This window comes from Corvus cornix, chromosome 4 (assembly GCF_000738735.6).
Source record: "Corvus cornix cornix isolate S_Up_H32 chromosome 4, ASM73873v5, whole genome shotgun sequence".
In the NCBI taxonomy this organism is placed as follows: domain Eukaryota; kingdom Metazoa; phylum Chordata; class Aves; order Passeriformes; family Corvidae; genus Corvus; species Corvus cornix.
In genome coordinates, this window is record NC_046334.1 from 15,971,929 (window position 1) to 15,991,465 (window position 19,537).

Sequence of the window (19,537 nt, forward strand, 5' to 3'; positions counted from 1 at the left end):
AATGAACTCTTATTTACTGAAGGAATTGATCTGTAACACCCATACAGGTACCCAGTGCTCCATCCTGCCTGCTCAGGGACTCATGACCCAGAGGCTGATGCTGCTGGTGTCCCCAGTACCAGTGAGGGATTTTAAGAACTCTTGCCAGCATCCAGAAAAAAAAAAAAAAAAAATCCAAAACTATGATTAAAATACAGAGAGGCCAGTTCCTGCAGGGATCCGCTCTGCAGGGAAAAAGGGAGGGACCAGGCCGCACTGGTGATGCAGCACCACAGCTCACACTTGCAGAAGCACCAAAACGGGACTGCATTTTAAGTGGGGATTGTTTCCTGAAGTACCAGGCTCAACAGCTCTGCAGCTTCTTATCAGCCATCGTTTAAAGGAGAAGGCACAGACGGCCTGGCATTCAGTCCTCAGTTCTTACTACTTTGTGGACTCTTCCTGTCTAAGCCAACACCCTTCCCTTACCTGGATGTACCCAGGCTGAACTCCACACAAAGAATTGCCTTTGTCCTTTTAAAAGCATCTTGGATTTCTTGTGAACAGTGGTTCCAGCATTCTTGAGAATGGAATGCGAAAGGATTAAATTCATACCAACTGTTTAAGAGAGAATTTTCTCCCAGGAGGAACATCAAAAAACTAGGATTAATCCGATTTTTCTGAGCTGAAAATGTCATGGCCAACCTCACATGAACATTCATATTCTAAACAAAACAAACAAACAAAAAAAAACCCAAACAAACAAAAAGAAAAACAAAACAAAAAAAAAAAAAAAAAAAAAAAAAAAACCACCCAAAAAAACAAAAAAAGGGGACCAATTTCAAAGTTAAACAGTTTCCTACTCCCTTGTGCATTTCTCTTAGCTACAGTTTCTGAAACCCTTACTCTCAGCTTGGGAACTGAAAGAATAGGAAAGGCAGACTGGCCTTACAACAGAACCCACTGGGTTTTCCTTAGAAACATCCTCCTGCTTGGATGCTTTATATTTGTTTCCTCAGGAAAATGCTAAATAGTAAAATTTTAGCCTTCTGATGTTTCAGATGAATACACTAAATGCACCTCCGTTTGGTATTCAGACAGAAACTCCTGGCTACTCATCACCTCACAGCATGCTCTTCTTTGTTCAGGTGCATGATAAAACTGTGTAACTTACCATTCCTGATCAGGACTCCAGTTAGTATTTCTTCACAAGCAAAACACCACTAATGACGATAAAATTCATGGCTCTCCCACTACACTTTGCATTCTCAAATTTTCCTCTTTGCTGCAAATGAACTGCACACTAATTGACATATTTAATCTATGTCTGTAGAAAAACCCACCTGGATTTCCTTCGTCAGCTTTCATTTTAAAGCATTTGTGTTCAGACATTTTAATCCAAAGCAGAAATCATCTCTGCAAGTTGTGAAGGATAACAGAGTATCAGAGAACAAGACGAACAACCTTATTCTTCTTCTTTTTTTCCTAATGAAACTTCTTGTTTAAGAACAAAACAGAAATTATGATTACCCAACCTTGATAGTAAAACAGTATTAACCACTGCTGCTTTAAAACACAGGGCTGACTTGACACACTGACAAGCTACAGTTCAAATCCACATGTCTGTCTTCCATATACCAACACTGGAAACTGTGGGATCCATCTATCCTCAAATGAGACCAGAAACTCTATCATAACTGTTAAATTTATCATCATGCCCAACTTTAATGAAATGTAAGAACTCTTCTGCTGGCCACTGCTTCTGTTCACGAACCCTGTGCACCTTGAGTCTGACAAAAATCACGGATGGGTGTCTGGAAGATCATGGTTCCTGCATTGAGCTGACGTGGGACAATTTATCCTGCAAACTGCCATCAAACTGGTAGATGAGTTTAAACACTAAAATGTTTTACGTTCATTCCAGCTGGGACAGTGGAGAAACCTAACTGCAAAAAGCTTGGTCGGAGCACAGGCTGAGCAAAGCCAAATGAAGGAGCTAAGCTTCAGAATGCAATTGTATTTTAATAAGATTTTCATGTCTTATTGGTCCAGCATTAATTGAGAACTTTTTTTCATGGCAAGGGACGATCTGTGTTGAAGGCTGAGCAACTGCTGCACCTCACATGACTGATTTGAAGATCGAAAAGAGTCAAAGCTACTTGAAACTTGTTCTGTGTTTGGGGGTTTTTTTCTGTGTTTTTGTTTGATCTTTTATAATTCTTAAAAGCTTCTTTATTCTGCACATGCCTGGTAATTGGTCCTGTTCTTCCAGACTGTGTAAAACTTGGCCAAGAATTTACAGCCTTCTCTTAGGTCATCTGAGAATGAAGAAAGGAATACAGAGCCTAACTTCAAATCACTGCCCTCTTTACTACAAAAAAGAAAGTAGTCTGGACAACCAAGTTCTTAATGATCATTCAAAAACTCACGCCATCAGAAGATACTACGCAGTTGCATCACCTCTAAAGCCTTGATGAAAGGTAATAGATTGGGTTGAGGGGGATATACAAACTACAATTCCAGTTACAATTTCCCAGGACTGTCCTGTTGTATCTGCTGTTCTTGTTTGGCTCAAGGTTGCTTAGTCATCTAAAGGACAAAGATGTGGCTAGAGAACACTTGTATCACCTATGGGCTTTAACTAACTGATGCCACCACCCCTGCGAAATCTCAGCTTTGAAACACAGAGCTATCAAAATCACCATTTTTTACTACCAAACCACATCAGGTGCACTATTTAATTTCTCTCTTCACAAAGAACTAACACGTTTTCCTAGAAAGAGAATCAAGTAACTGTGAACAATAGAGTAATGAAGATACCGCTTTTTCAATACTTCAGTACAAATATTATTTTCTTTTGCTCATATCCAGCCAGTCTTTTGCATTAATAATCTGCAACAGCAGTTTTCTAAACTATGGGTATATTTTTTTGAAGGGGGCATATTAGCTTTTCAACTTAAAAGCTGCAGTCTAATTTAAGTGCTAAATGGCAAAAGATTGCTAACACAAGTACATTCCCTGGTGGGCATTGTGCTCTAGCACAATTTCCCCACTTGTAGAATGCCTGGAAGACAGCAGGGCTTTTTCAACAGAATAAGCTGTTTTCAGGAAGCACAGAACCAGCTGCTGTTGGATACCTGAAATCAGGCTCAGGAAATGGATTCCTCATGTGTAACACAATGAACACTCTGTACAGGTAGGTCTCTCCTGTGCTGCAGGGTTACAGCCATGGCACCATCAGTCTGTAAGAGTAAGTTTAGTGTTTTGCACAATAAAAGCATAAAAGCAGTGCCATATTTAAGCATTTTGTGTATTGCATAGCTGTAATTATTGCTTAAATACCTGAGCAAAGAACTGTGATGCTTGCTCATCAGCAGTTATAATTGCGTAAGAAAGAGATCATTAATGAGGAAAAGAGATGTGAATTCAAATTATCCCTCGCCCAATGTAAGAGCTCTGATTTTTTCAGAGCACTGTAATCTTTTCAGGCATGTCTCATTCTTCCCCCCTAGTTTTGCTGCCCTTCCTTTATTCCTAGTTCTAACTTCTGCTATGCTTCAAACAGATTTTAAGGTTCTCCACCTCATCCTCAGCCACAGATCCCAAGTGGTACCTCTTTTATAGGGTCTATTTGTCCTACCCTTCCCTGTGACTTAGATATTGGTGCCAGCACAGTTCACTTTTGTGTCTTGCCCTTTCCCAGTGCCATTCTCACTTGAAAAAAATCTCATCTCTCTCTTCTTGCTCAGGGCACACCACTCAGAACATTCTGTTCACAGGTTTTAATAGAAGTCCATCAAGCTGTGTGGACCCCCTCACAGCTCTACACTTTACCAGCCCCTACACACACATTGCCTCTTGCAACAGAATTTCATGTGGGCTTTTTTTTTTCTTTTTTGATAGAAAGATGGGAAAAGTATAAATAAATAAAAGCCCAGAGACTGGCCGTAAGAAATCTACTCCTCTATATCCTTCACTGCTACTAGGACTTGAGACATATAAAATATTGATTTAGTTGGAGAAAAAAAACATTGCATGCCACACTTGTCTATATAAATGTAAAGTGCTGTTACAGTGCTCTATTTCCAAAACTTCAACCATAACGAAATTTCCTCTGAAATTTGAGTTAAAGAAAGTAAAAATAAAGCAGAGTTTTGCCTAATACCATAAACTATTAAAAACCTACTGTGGCTTTTGTAGTTAAAACTTGTACACACCAAAGATATCAAATTGTCAGTGCTTGTTTCCTGGGGACAGAGACAAGAGAGATTTGCTTTCTGAATAGCTTGGTTCCCCGTCAGCTAGAACAAGCAACCAAGATAGCAGAACTTGTTTGGGACCTCCTAGAATAAACAGCAGAGAAAGAAGAACATGAGTTTTTCAATGACCTGTGAAGGGAGGAGTTTGAGGGTCACGTATTGTCAAACATTAGTGGTAGTGCAAGAATTTGTGGACGACTTCACTGTTACCTGCTGTAACTAATTTAAACTAAGAGAAAAGCATAAATTCAAATAATTACAGCAACTTATATTCTCTGCCCTACATGACACATCTTGAAGATAAATTACTGTCATTTGAGAATAAGGACCTTCTTTGAAGTATCTCCAGCTGGACACCAAAATAACCATCGTGTTATTGGAAATTTGGCTGATCTCCATGCTGATCTTAGAGGAAGTCTCTGCAAACATATATTCATCTCTGCTTCTAAGGAGAGAGGGGGAAAAGCCACATGCATTTGGTGGTGTAGTCATAGTCAAACACGTAGAAAAATGCTTTGAAAGAATTTGACTGAGAGGACTTTGTTTTGGGAAAAAACGAGATCCTGGAGGTATTGCTGCTGGAGAAAAGACTGCCCTGTGCTACTAAATTCTTTCTTTGCTCTTCAGCCTCTCATCATGAATTGCACTGAAGTGCAAACACTCAACCTGAAATGGATTTTTCTGAAAGGTCAGGTCCACAGCACATATTTGTATGGCATTTGATCTAGCAGGAAATTAAAACTTCTGATGATTTTAAGGAAGGATGGATCAATACCTGAATGGAAGTCCTCAAGTGTAAGTTCACCCAGGGACTGGCAGGACTTACCTATATATATACTGGCATGTGAACTTCAGGCTGCAAAGCCAGCATGCCAGGATGCCAGAGCAAGGTTGACCTCAGAGACTAACAAGAACAACATTCAAAGCACATGCTCACTTCAGCTCTCAGCATCTACTCATTAAGCTCTCCAGGTTTCAGCATCCAGTCATTAAGTCCTCTGCTCCTCATGAATATGGAATGTCCTGAGCCTTCAGCAGATAAAAATCGAGATGCTCTTTTATCAGTCTAAACATGCTCTTGTGTACACAACACAAGGTGGGGAAGTAACTCAATACAAAACAGCTAAATTCATGTGCTATTTCTTCAGAGAGGCCGCCAAAAATAACTTTCATCAGGAGGTAACCATTAAGTATCCCAGGACAGTGAGCTGTGGCTAAGCCATAACTTGAGACAGTCTTTAAAATTCTGTCTCATACAGTGGCCTAGGGCAAGTAGAGATCGCAAGTAGAGCGATCTGCCCCCAACACAGGAAACACTGTATGCCTTCTAATTTTACAGACGATTATTCTGTAAACAGACAGAAAAGACAGTGTCTTTCCAACAGCTTCCAAGAAAAGCAGTTTCCCTTCTCCATCAGGAACTGATGGTCTCCTCCCTACTTCTGGACATGGTGCTTTCCATTCTGCACTAAGTAAGGCCCAAACATAGAAATATTTCATTTCTCCAGAGAGCAGCCAGTCCTTCTAGCTCATATCTGACTTCAAATTCTATCACAGATAAAAATAATAGTAGCACAAATACAAAACCAAAAGGATGCAAATATCCTAAATGAGCAAGTATGTATTATGCATACACGTAATTTTATTGAAGCAGCACTTATTTAATAATGCAAATTCATGTTTTAGCAGTTCAGTAAATAAATCAAGAATAAGTTATTCAATAAAGCATGTGGGCTAATTGACATATGCCTAAAACAATTACCTAATCCAGTGTTAAGTCTCGGCATAAGACAACCTTGCTTATCTAAAGTAGCAGGAGATTTTAGTCATCAGTTCAGGACACTTGTTCCACAGTGCATCTAAAATGAACCATCTCCAGGAACACTGTGCCTCTTAGCACTATTTTGGGATATCAATTCAATATTGACTCCAACAAAAGTGTACTGCTTAATGAATCATCACCTCAACTCTCCAGTCCTTTAGACATTTCAGTCTCTCAAATGTCAAATTCCAGCACAGCTTTCATGTGGAAAGAGCCATCAAACACCAGTTATCTGCAAAGCACAGAGCTTAGCGTTCTTGTACATCTCCATACCTTGCAACAGAGCAGGATGAACAGAAACCTCATTTCAGCCTTGTTATATTTATGACACAGACACGTTGGTAATATGGTCTGTATTTCCCCTCTCATTCATGAGCACAGAATGATCCCAGAGTGAATTTACTTCTAATCTGAGTAAGTCTGTATCTTTGCCTTGACAGCTGGAGCCCATACACCACAGGAAGTTTTTTTCACACAAAAATCACTTGGGTCTCATTTCTGGCAGAAAGTGCTGCAAGGAGAAACCCAGTGTATTTTGAAGTACTCCTTTTTAAAGGATATTATAGATTGAGTATCTACAAACCATTTACTGGTTAAGAAGTATCAGTAATTCTATGAAGTAAATAATCTGCAATTAAGCAGAAAAAGTTGCTCAAGACACTTGATTTTTCTAGTAGAAAAGAAACAAAGACTTCTTATAGTAAAGTCATGACAGTGCATGACAAACCTGAGAGGTTACCAGCAGGAATTTCTGATTTTGGCACACAATTACTGGCAAACTTCTGTACATCAGTGAAGGGATTCAAAGTCTGACATGGGAAAGGCAACAAAACTCCATCACTGACAACCTGGGCAACAACAACAATGCGTTAACCAACAGAGTCTCACACTCAGCAGACATCAGCTAATACTGAAGAGACAGCATCTATCCTCCAGGTAATCACTGCCCTCTCACAAAACACAAAGCCTTAACCCAGAGAAAGTTACAAAAGCTTAGGATAAGGACCTAATGATGACATACAAATACCTACTGTAGACAAAACAGGAGACAGGAATTTAACAGCCATCAGGTCCTTTGACAAATTTACTGTTCATAATCACCACGTGCACTGTAAACTGAGGCCACTCTATAGAAGCTGCTGCAACTTTCTGATGTCCTCACAGAACAACAGAAGAGCAAGCTGGGAGTTAGACAAAGATTTCACTGAAGTTTAACAAGATTCTCTAGCTATGTTAGCATCTACAAAATTGCTGAATACCAATTTATGTTCTTTTGGCAGAGTCTTTAAAATTGTCTTATGCTTAGACTAAGTTTATACATTCAAAAGAAAGGTAATTCATTCACTGACAGGCTACCATTCGCCGAGGATGTTATTTCCATATGGAGGGTATGGAAAACTTTTTTGTTACGTGTGCTGAACACGGACATAGCAAGCAACTCTCCCTAAACCATACAGCATATATGGCAGAAGATACTTTTATAAGAACAGGAACAACAAAAAAAAAGAATGATAAGATAGACGTCAGTCAGAGAGAAATATTTGCCAGTGAGATTACTAAGTACACCACCAAGACTCATCACCTATTCAAAATACAGAAGGAACTGCAGGATCCCATGTCATGTTGTACATGGAAGCTGCCAAACCCTGAGTGATTTTTTGGAAAGGTGACTCTGGTATCTTAGAAAGACGCTCAGTATCGGTGGCACAGCTAGAACTGGTGAATATCAGTCTGGGAGAGAGCCAGCTCTTGTAAGGTTTCCCACATTAAGTCTTCTTACAGGGACACAGACTCTTGATGCTTATGCAGGCTGAACTGCTGAGTCCCTCTGGAGTGTACCCAGACACTCATGGAAAGAGAGAGGGAAGCTGCCCTCAAGAGCAGAGTTTTTTTAGGTGGCACAGCCCCACTAGGGGCACAGCTGCTCTCCCAAGAGCTGAGCAGAAATCCCAGGTAAGCCTGGCACAGCACTTGAAGTTATTTCTTCAAGTATTTTATGGTACAGCCAGCAGCTGCCAGGCAAAGAGCAATTCCCCATCACACTGAAAGTGGAGTCTCTTCTCCCATGTGCCACAGAACCTCCTCAAATTCTGTGATCCATCTATCAGACACATCGCAATTAGCCCCCAGTTCAAAACCACTTTCCCCTTGGAGTTTCGACTCCGAAAATGAAACATTTAGTTTGCTGCTTTTTATGCACTCACACAGAGCTAAATTCCAATTCAAATTCTACCTTGCCCAAAGCCAAATACAACTGGCATACAGCAGCTTTAGAACTGTCTGTGGGAATGGCTGTGGATTGGGGGTCCTCTTCTTTCTCCACAGGCATCGAATGCCCCAGTCTCATCAAACCCTTCTCTGAAGGGCTGCTTGGCCAGTGCTGGGGGATGCAGAAGTGCTTTCCTAGGCACCAGCATCTGCTTAGGTTTTCAGAATGAAAAATGAAGAAGAGCAAAGGAAAAGGAAAATACCTGACAGAGGATGCTGAGATGAATCCCAACCTTGTGTTGGCGTCTACATTGCAAATTTCACTTCCTTTTAAAGAATTCCTCTTCAAAACATCTCTGTGATCCTTTGCAAACATACTTGCCCCTGTCACCTTCCAAACGGTCAAGGAAGTAAACTGGATACAAAGTCACTTTGAATGTTCAAGTATTTAAGCAAATTCCCTGGAACTGTGTTCTCTGTGTTTCCTCTTGTGATTATTCTACTGTAAAAACACTTATTGATCACAAGCTGAACAGGAATACACTTTCCATCTCACATGCTATGTTTCGAAATTAAATTCACAGGAGAACGTTTTATTCCGTAATAAAATCTTACAAAAAAGAAAAACTCAAGTTAATTATGGCTAATTAAACAGGGAAAGAGACTAAAACTTGCTACAACTTAATTTCTGCAGCTCAACAGATGGTCACATCCAGTTAATCTCATCATGTTCCTTACATATTAAATACAATATCAGCCGATGCCCAGCATTGCAGATTACTCTGTGACTACACAGTGCTGAAGGGGAGAAACTTATGCTTGGCAGCCCAGTAGCTGGGGATTTTTTTGAGCAGAAAAGACTTTTTTGAAATGAATGGCATAAAAAGAGAACTGAATGACCAAAGGACACCCTGCTGAAAAAGACAAAAAGCCACATTTCTCCACCCGGAGCTGCGACAGTACCCACAGATGGAGAAAGAAGTGATGTGACTAAGGGAAGAAGTAACTCAAACCAGGTTAAAAATCCCCACCTGGGAAGCAGGGTCATACTACAAGAACCAGGCTGTAATGCAAGTTGTGCTGGCTGTGGCCAGGCTGCTCACCACAGCTGAGTGAGCCAAGCAAAACCTCACCTGGACACACCCACGTGGCACTTCAGGGACGACGCTTCAGGGGAAGTCATTCCTGCATTCAGGCTACTCTGAGAAATGCTGCACTCACCTGCTGTAGGATGGAGCTCTTGCCCGAGTCTGCTGTAGCAAGGGAGTGCATTTTCTGCCATGATTTCTCTCTTTACAGTCTCTGGCTAGACTCACTTCTCACACAGAATCACTCCCAGTGAATTAGGTTTTAGCCCTTGGATAGAGACTGAGTGGGGAAGCGGCCCTTTCGACATTCAGATTCATCTGTTCTCCAACTGATATGCACAGAGTAAATAAACTTAATTTACATAAAAGAACATGATGATTTCTCCTCTAATGAAGGATTAACTGTCAATGCCATGAAAGGCATCTGGCAGCAGTAATCCATGAGCCTTCCTTCTTAGGGGCCTGGACTACTTACAGAAATAACTTCTGTTCCAGCTGACAGGACACTGACAGATCAACAAATGGATTAACACAGTCCCAAAGGCTCACAGATTCAGCCCTGTGCCCCAGTGACCAGGTTGTCTTTTTCCCCACTATTCAGCTGCTGTAGTAATTATGCTGTGTAGCCCTGAACCGCCATGTGAATTTTCCAATAATCAGGCACAGGATAGAAGAGCAAACCTGTTTTGCACAGTCACAGAGCTCCTTCCTACTGATTTACTCAGGAATCTTGGAGAAGTTGTGTCATTTTCCTGACCTTCAGATACTCTAAATGGGGACAAATGCTTCTGCCTCACTCTGCTTATTATTCCGGCATGAAACACTGTTTAAATGCTGATAAAATAATTATAAATGAGACAACATCCCATGGAAAAGAAAATTAAAATGGCAGCACGATCTGAGGGGACAGTATAAGTTAATTCAAAACGATAGTGGAAATATAATGATACAATTAGAGTGGTAAACAAATCTAGAGGTAATGAATCAATTTATTAAACTAAATGTCACTATGCATTCCTACCATGCAGGCACAATTCTCAGAAGAATGCCTCAAATAAATCTGAAGAACTCGAACATACCAAGATTGCAATTCCAAAAACTAATAGCAAAGTCTACCATTTAGGACTGCTAATAAGATTTCTGCAGTTTAATAGCTTTTCTCCCTAAAATAGATTTTGCTTAGCTATGTAACTAAGCTCACAGATCTCTGCTCTTGACCTTCTAGGGCAACTTCCATGACTGTACTAAAATACACACCACACTCCTAGGTCTGGGAGACAGATTTGTTGCCACAGAGGCTGGGTCACTGAAAGGTTAATTCTTTCAGTAACTGCTTCTCAGCAGGACTCTGGTATCACATCCAACAGCTCTGCTCCAGTATGCAGTGATGAAATGAAGGTGTTTATCTACACATGAATGGGTGGGTAGGAACGGAACCTTGCTTGTGGGGTGAAATCCTGACACACCCATCCAGACATCAAAACTGGTGGCTTCTAAAGCAAAGATTCCCATAAATAAGGGAAAGACTCCTACCGGATGATGCTCTTGAAGCCTAAGTCCTCATGAAAAAATTAAACTCTTAGCTAAAATGGAGAATGATATTTCCATGTTTAGAAGAGAGGTCTTGTTTCCATACAAGGTATAGCCACTTTTTTTTTTTTTTTAACGTGATTAATTCTCCTGATCTCACAGATCTGAAGAAGCAACTCATAAAATGCAAGGCTATTATTACCTGTGGAGAGAGGCCACAAAATACTGTGTTTGTGCTAAGATAGGAGTGACATCTGGAAATGGGATAATGGGGATGCAAGTTTCAGCTCCAAGGAGGCTTTATTGGACATGGACATACATCTGGAAAAGCCAAGGGAGGGGTGGGTGACAGCAGGATTCAGACACTTTCTGTTTAGGCTACAGATATCTCAAGCACCTGGGATTCTCCACCCACTCCAGGATGACTCTGGATCAACCCTCCAGGTATGTACATGTGAACAGCCAACCAACAATGAACTGGCTTTGTTCCATTTACCTCAGGTACCCTACAAACCCAACCATTTGCAATATTCCCTTCCTTTAACTTTGCTACTGTATTACTTTTCCCAGGCTGAAAGCAGCATGCTGAAATCTAACAACCAACTGCAGCACATGCGGAATAGCTTCATTCACTCATCCTCCCATGACATGACAAAAACCCACGTCTCACAGAAGGACCAAGAGATCCACACAGCCCATTCATGCTGCATCAGGGGAGAGAGGTACCACACTGAAACTGGAGAGGAGGATCTCCTTCCAGCAATCCCCTCTGAACAGCAGCACAGAAAACCTCCCTTACAGCTCCATAAAGCACACCAGCTAAGGAAGAGATCTGCTCATCAGGTGACTGTGCCACCCTCACTGTAAAGGTGATACAATGCTATCACTTACACACCAGCATGCTGCCACTGCACGTCCCACTGTGCTATGGTCACAGTAGCCTCATGAAGCTCCACTTCATCAGCAAATTCAGTATACATACAAGCCTGCATGAAATAGTCCATCTTGCTGTCTGCTGGTGTGGGACAGCTGCGACACTGGCATGTCTGACCAATACGTCCATTTATTTGCTTTTGCTAAGCTTTAAAATAAGGCTTCAAGACTATGGAAGCAGCTGCAGTAAAAAAAAACTTGCCTCAGTAAAACCTCTGAACAAGAGTTTGTTTACAAAGCAAACTGAATTTCTCTGGGACACTACCAAACAAAACTGAACCTTCCAGACAGCATGTCTGTTCTCAGAGATGGCAACAGAACCACTTGAGTTCCCATTAGTATTTAAGCATACAACTGGGAAAAACCCACAGCCAGGCACCAAACCTGCTGTACCAGAGGCTGTTAGGCTTCCCTCAGAGACTGCTGCAGGAAGAGCCAGCCTCGCACCTTCAGGAGATGGTAATTCTCAGCTGACTTTCATGCATGTGGCCTCTCCAAAGGCACTGCAAAAGAAGTCATGGCATGACATTTCTGCAGAGCACTTCAGAGCCATCCTAGAGCAGGCTGTGCTCAGCCAGCTCAGTTAATGTGTACTGCTATGTGCCAAGAGAGCCCTTTTACTGCTACCCACACTACTGTAGAGGCCACAGACACGTCACCTGTGCTAGCCCAACCATGGAATAGACTCTCTGGTCACTTGCCAGGGTCTCCAGCTGAACTTGGCTCTGTCCAGAAGATAGGCTGCTCCCACCACTTCCCATCACCATCACAGCACAGCTTACCACAACACCAGAACACCACAGGAAGCTCTGCATACCTTGCAAACCAGCTCACCTTGGCCCTTGCTCTTGTCCAATGCAGATGTGTAGTTCTCAGAGAGACCCTGGCTGTTTTACATGTGGGAACGGAGAAACACTGCTCAGAATGCACTCCTACTATGTGCTGCCTGCAGCTTAGGTCATAAGCAACCTTCCAGGCAGCTCCACAGCTTTTTGCTCTGATGTCCATAGAATTCACCTGTACTGCCTTGCAAAACACATGCTTCTTTGCAGCTGGCCTCTCCGTTCCTCCCCTCCCTCCAAGGGACAAAGGAGGCTTATCATCAAAAGAAGACAGACACGGATATCAGCAGCCTACCAAATCTGCTTGAAGCCGTGCAAACAACAGCTCTGACCTTGGAGGCAGTCAAAACAAAATCACATCTTATCTCATTCCCAGCATGGGTATCTGATTAGTCAGAAGGACACTTAATATGGCGAGACCGAAGTACCTTCAGTGCACACAGGAAAATCTTGCCTGCACACAGAAAAACAATCCGATAGTAAATTCACAAGAGTAAATTTGCAAGAGTTAATTCATGAAAGGTGGTGGCTGCGTCCTCAAATCAGCTGCCTGCTTGCTATCCTATCACTAGGGTCACTTGGCATTCCAGTCTTAGAATTCAGTGTCATTATTATTTTTATAGGTACTGTTAGCCCTGAAAACATAGTTATTCTTTGGACAATTATAAGGAAGGATGGAATGGCTGAAGCTATTTCTCAGGGGTGAAAGGAGGTTTCTGGTGAGTGCATGGAGGGCAGGAATCACGGTGGAAGGAAAAGTGGGTGGGAACTGATTCCAGCATTGGGCTAGCAATATGCAATTCCATTAGAGAAGAGTTATGCTTGCAGACTACACTTGGGATAAACTGTTAATCCTACCCCAATATACAAGGCTAGAAAGAAACTTGCAGGTTGGTGTCATTTGCATCACAAACTACAGTGGTCAAACACTCTCTGCAGTAAGAGGTGAGGTGAAGCAGTTCAGCTGAGTGAAATGAACTTCATTTTGGGGTTAAGGTATACATCTGGGAATTTAAATGTAGATGTCATCTAAAAACATCTTTCCTGGGTATTTTGTTGGTGTGTGTGCATTTGGGTTTTTTTAAAGGAATGAAATGCTATCCATAGAAGTTATCCCAATGCATATAGTATCCGGTATAAGCCAAAACCCATATTGTAACAAGGAGCAAGGTGAGGGAGACTGTGGGGTTTGCAGGAGCCAACCACTTAAAAAAGCAAATCCTCTCTGAGGACAAACCACACTGAAATTGTTCCCAGGCTGCATGCACAGCAGGGAAGAAGAATGCTCAAGTTCTGAAAGAAAACCTTGCATTTTCTCACCTGGGCAAGGGTGGAGAGACTTTATTTAAAAAACAAGCAAACATGTTTTCTATACCCAAACCCACTTCCTCCATCTTTAGTCCCTGAAATGTTAATTTAAACATAAGGAGCTCCTGATCCTGACCACGGACTCCGTAAAGCAAAAAATGTTCAGAAGGCTGGTTTTGGAAGAGATACTGGAGAAATAGGCAGGTGTCACAGACAGGTTTTGGGAACCAGTAATTTAGTTTTCATTTGTGGAGGCCAGGACCTGGAAGCTTCACTGAAAAACTTTTGAAAGACTCATCAAAACACAGAAAATAACCTGAATAAAATTTCAGATGATTATGTGATGAGTAAGTATACTGCCATCCTGTACACCTGGTGATGACATTTGGGTACATTTACCCAAGACATACATTGTCCTTTCCATACCCTGCACGTACACACAGCTGTAGGCAGTACAGTTTTCCCCATGGCACTACCAAAAGGTTTGATGCACTGGAAAAAAAAAGGCTGCTATACAGGTATGCAGTACAGTCTTTACTGCACACAATTTCAATACTTTTTCTACCATGTGATCTGCAAATGGTCCAAGATAATCAGAGATATTTAATGAAAAGGTCTGTGAATATTTCATTGTTTGTGATGACTTAAAAAATAAGGAGCTACTTCAACTGCTGGTCAAACTAAGCTCCATGAGTGGTCTGTGAGGTTACAGAGAGCAAGACAAGCACAATTTACCCCTATCAAGTAAGCACAGACTTTTCACTGGCCTACCACAAGAACAGAAATTTACTGACACACCAGTTTTCAAGACACATATGATGGTTATTGATATAAAAAAGCTGCCTTCTGAATGAATTGCATATTGCATGTGGTCACGGAGCTATTCTCAGCCTAAATCCTCTGCTGAAAATACTGTAAACGCACCACACACAAGCAGTCTGTGCTTGAAATTCGAAGTGAACAATTACTTGATTCATAAAAATAGAAAGAAAACAGGAAACAGAACAGAAACAACAGAAATCCCAAGTAAACCCAAAACATAACTCTTCCATCACAGAAACTAATGCAATTACAGACTCATAAAAATAATGGCGGATCGAACAAAGAACCGACTCAGCAGTTCTCCATGTCTCCCTGAGTGGGCAGCAGTGGAGGCATTTCAAGCTCAGTTGCTTAGTGGGAACCTCCATTCCATTCCTAGCTTCAGGATCCAGTTTCAACAGGAAAGCTGAGCTACGGAATCGACACACCTCCTGACTCTCCCCTGGCTGGTGGGGTGCACCAGCCACACAACAGGAGGGAGCCACACTTATCAGGAGCAGCATTAACTTCTTCCTGAGAACAAAAGCCTCAGGTATGTGCCACGGGAAGATAAGCATCTGGCTCCCTATGCACCGGGAATAAATGGCATTTAGACCCCAGTGCTTCCTGAAGGACAGACTTGAGGGCTCCAGCAGGCTGTACCTGCCCAGCAGCAGTGGACTGAGACTTGTTTCTGTGCCCTTAATCAGACCTAGGTCCTTGCACTCGCCTTGAAAGCACAGCCAGGACTAAAACACAGCACTGGGAGAGCACAGGAGGCACTTGCGGTTTCCAAAATCACCAACCAGGTGTGTGAGACCTGGTAGCACCATCCACAGCCTCAAAGGCAGAGGAAGGGCAGGTCCCAAGTGATGCTTACAAAGTCTGTGAACAGAAAACTGTGCACAGAGAACCTGTCTGGGTTGACAACCACTGAGCTGCGTGAAGTAACATGTGCTGGGGACATTTCAAGTTTAAAAAAATGAAGAGACAAACATACATCCAAATCTATCCACACCCCCAGGAACCAGAGACTGCAGTGATGCTACACTGCAATGTGGGGAATTGGGGATGGAAATCCCAAAGTATTACACGGGAACGACAGCAATAACCAGAGGGTCAGTGGCTGCAGTGACCCTGTGACCCAGTCCCCACACCATGTCCTGCTCACAGAGGCTGCCCAGGGTGCTCCTCTTCGATTTGAGATTTGCCAAGAATTTCTCCCAGCTGCTCAAAGAGATGCTGGGAATTAATCTGCTCCTGAACAAATAAATTCCCTCTCTAAGTGCTAGACTGCAGGAGTCAGATGCAAGACACACAGTTTTCAGGACATCCATTAACAGCAAGGAGCATAAATTCATTACATGTGTTACCAGCTCTGGGTAGGTGACACTATTTTCCCTCCTGTAAATCAGTCTATAGCAAATTAAATCCCTAATTTCACTACAGGGATTTGTATTAGCTTCCACCAGCCTTGCCTTTAAGCTGCTTATTTCACCTCAGACATCACTGTTTAATTGATTAGAACATATAAATAGAAAGGTGTTTCTGCATCAAGACTTTTTCTGTATTGCATAGGATGACAGATATATTATGGTACTACACAAGAAGTAACCAGCTAACCCCAACAGGAAGTGCAAGTTTGGAGTATTTCCACTGAGAACAGTAGGGTTAAACTCATCCAAACTTATTCGCAGCAGGCTTTTGCAAGCTGATTTTTAACTTAGGACAAAAATGTAAATCTCACTCCTGTTTATTTCTCAAACTACTACTGATATCAGTGGTGATCATGTCATGGAAGAATGCACAACTGAATATACTAGAACAAAAAACATGACTCGAAAAATCTTTCATTTTAAATTTTATGGAAACCACTGCAGTCATCCTCATTTGGTCTTCATAAAAGACGAACAGATTTTTGGTTTTTAATCACCTGTACAAGCGAATTTAACTACCTAACTGTGAGAATGAATCCCGCAGTCAGAGGCAACACCACAGCCAGCTCTTGCAGTTCCACTCCATGTGCACACCGTGTCGGGACCTGCTCCAGAAAACCCTCCTGCCTCAGAAGCACCTGTGTACCATCGAGCTTATTTCAGTGCATGGATCCTGGAAAACCAGGGCTGGAAACCAGGCAGCTGATCCATCCCTCAGCTTTGCACCACACAAACTCTACCTTGTGATCCCCCCACTGTCTCCTGCTCCCTGACAAGCCTGGTTGTACGGGCAGGACGGGCCTTGCCAACAGCCAGGCTGTGCTCTCCTGTCCATGTGCCGTTTCTGTGCAGGGAATTCAGGATACTCAGTCTTGTATTTGATGCCCTGTGCCTCTAAAGCTCACATCATCCATGGTGGGGTTTCTTCCACTTCTTAAATATTAATTACAATATTTTCTTAAATAACCAGTTGAGTGTCTATCCCTGAAACGTATTCCAACATTTCTTAATTTAAACTGAAATTTGTAATCCTTTAAAAAGGACCTTCCAGGATACTCAGTTGCCCAGGGTTAGGCATTTTCATTACACTTCTCTCTGGACTAATCCCAGCTAACCAAGCTACATTCATTACCCACAGACAATTACTTAATCCACTATTTTCATAACAGGGGCCAGATCCCACACAATGTTGTCATACCACTTATTCTCTCCTATGAGAGGAAGAATGATGATGAGGCATCAATACTGACCCTAACTGTCAGAGCTACAGAATGCCAGTTTGCAATAAAACTTCCTTCCCAGTTTGGGTTTTGCTTTGGATCTAGATCTCATTATAATTCATGGAGCCATAAGGTCCAATTATGCCATGCTAAATATCCTGCTATGGGGTACTTAGGGCGAAACACCTCTCTAATGATAGAAATTACATTTCTATTAGATTTGCTGCACACCATGTCTCTACTGAAAATCTGAAACTGAGTGTTGCTCAATGCTATAACCTCTATTCTAAATTAAAAATCTGATTTAAATATTAATTTAAAAGTCGCTTTCTGCTTACTTTGCCTTAAGGAGTACTGCAGTAATGGAGAGGCTCTACAGAACTCCTGAAGGTCTTACAAAAATAAGATATGATAATTCAGCAGTCCCCATAGAAATCAGAAGTATTTTCAATAACATTATTACTGAACACTAATAAAGGAATCCCTAGCTTGTAGTACAGGTATGGTGGTACTGCTGACAGTATTTCATCAAAAATTCCTAGAGGGCAGCAGGGATCCAGCTATGGAGAAGACAGCACTAACATCCAAAGCTCTGAAGGGAAGAAAGCAGATTTTTGATTATCATTAGTTAAAAAGAAGCTTGCCTCTTCTGCTCATTCAGAACTCATTCTTTCAGATATAGTTCCAGTCCTTCAGTTCATGTAAAGCACATGTTAAAACACACCAGGATGGCATTTCAAGCTGGAGTACAGTCATCTGCCAGGCTTTACATCATTAGACACTTGCATCAGTTTTGATTCATGTAATTGTCACACTAAGTTCTGGTAGAAAGAGCACAATGAAAAAGGCTTTAAACCATGCTGTTATGGTTCCCTACATATTGATGTGACAGGTATGTTATTATTGCACAGTAACTGCAGCGTCTATTGAGAATGATACTTACAACTCAACACACTGTGTCTGTAATTCAACTTGGTAACATATAACCTTGAGCATACAGTGGTATAATTGCTAAAGAAAAATGAGATGGAATTTACTTTACTCTGACATATTAGAAAAAAATACACAGTTGGTAAATTGTGAGATCAAGAGAGCGGAGATTGAGAGCCTGGGGCTGGAAATGTAATGATGTACCTCATCTCACAGCTCCCAGCCCAAACTTGCAAGTGGTCTGTGCAAACTAAGCTGGAATGGACAGACTACAGAGGCATGAAGTGACTCCTCTGGCTCCAGGTCACCCAACGGCCACAGTGGCAAAGCAGCTTATCTGCTGTTGACCAGCGCAGGACAGTGCACAGGCCATGTGCACCAACTCTTCTTCTGGCACTATTCACAGAGCCTGTATGCCATGGATTTTACCTGCAAAGCTAAAATTAATGGTAAGAGGGAGGAAGGAGAAGGGTGTTTCTGTTTTCAAGATATTGAAGACAAACATTAACTGGCAGCTGCAATTTCTGCCAGGTACTTTAAAGCATTTGGATAAATATGTGCAGCCATAAAGATTGCAGATGGGTCTCCAAAACCTACTGACTACAATACAGAAACCAGGGGAAGAAAGCAACTGGCCTAGAAATATGTGCATGTGCAGAGTGATGTTTGGTCTTGTTCATGACAACGAGGGCTGACAGAGACAGTGCTCGTGGTGCTCAGCCCAAAGCTGGCACACAAAGGAAGGAGCACTTCATCCCGTTAGTCAGCTACAGACAACGTCTCTAATTTGACGAGGATTTTAGTCAGAATGTAACCCTGCACAACACCCAGCCTTTGGACTCCAAATACAATGAAGCACCACTGGGATTTACGGTTCTGAACTTGTATTACGTGCAAGAGTCTGACAAAACTCTTATTTCCCCTCTTCTCCGTTCATTTAGCCTCTCATTACAGATTCATAAAAGTGCCTCAGTAAAATGAGGCTATTACAATCCCAAGCAATTTTGATTTGTTTAAGACAACACGAATGAAAAATGAGAATGTAAAATATTTATACAAACAAATGACATTTTACCATTTTCCATGCTAAAGTGGGAAAAGGAGAATGGAAACAGAGTTGACACTGAAATTCCTTCTCCCAGTAGGCAGAAATTAGAGATCAATCATACATGACATAGAGC

The 19,537-nt window shown here is 41.8% G+C and overlaps 1 protein-coding gene across 6 annotated transcripts in view; it reads right to left on the reverse strand.

Annotated features, from left to right (window-relative positions):
* The window catches only part of ARHGAP24 (Rho GTPase activating protein 24), a 185,071-nt gene that overhangs the window by 33,796 nt on the left and 131,738 nt on the right, over positions 1–19,537 (reverse strand). Inside the window, exon 1 of one of the 6 annotated variants that reach the window (XM_019293456.3) lies at positions 12,654–12,852. The exons of 4 other annotated variants lie outside the window; for them this stretch is intronic. The gene's annotated coding sequence lies outside the window, so the exon portion shown is untranslated. Of the gene's footprint in view, positions 1–9,489; positions 9,512–12,653; positions 12,853–19,537 lie in introns of those variants that run through there. One more of the 6 variants, XM_019293455.3, reaches the window with a different exon arrangement.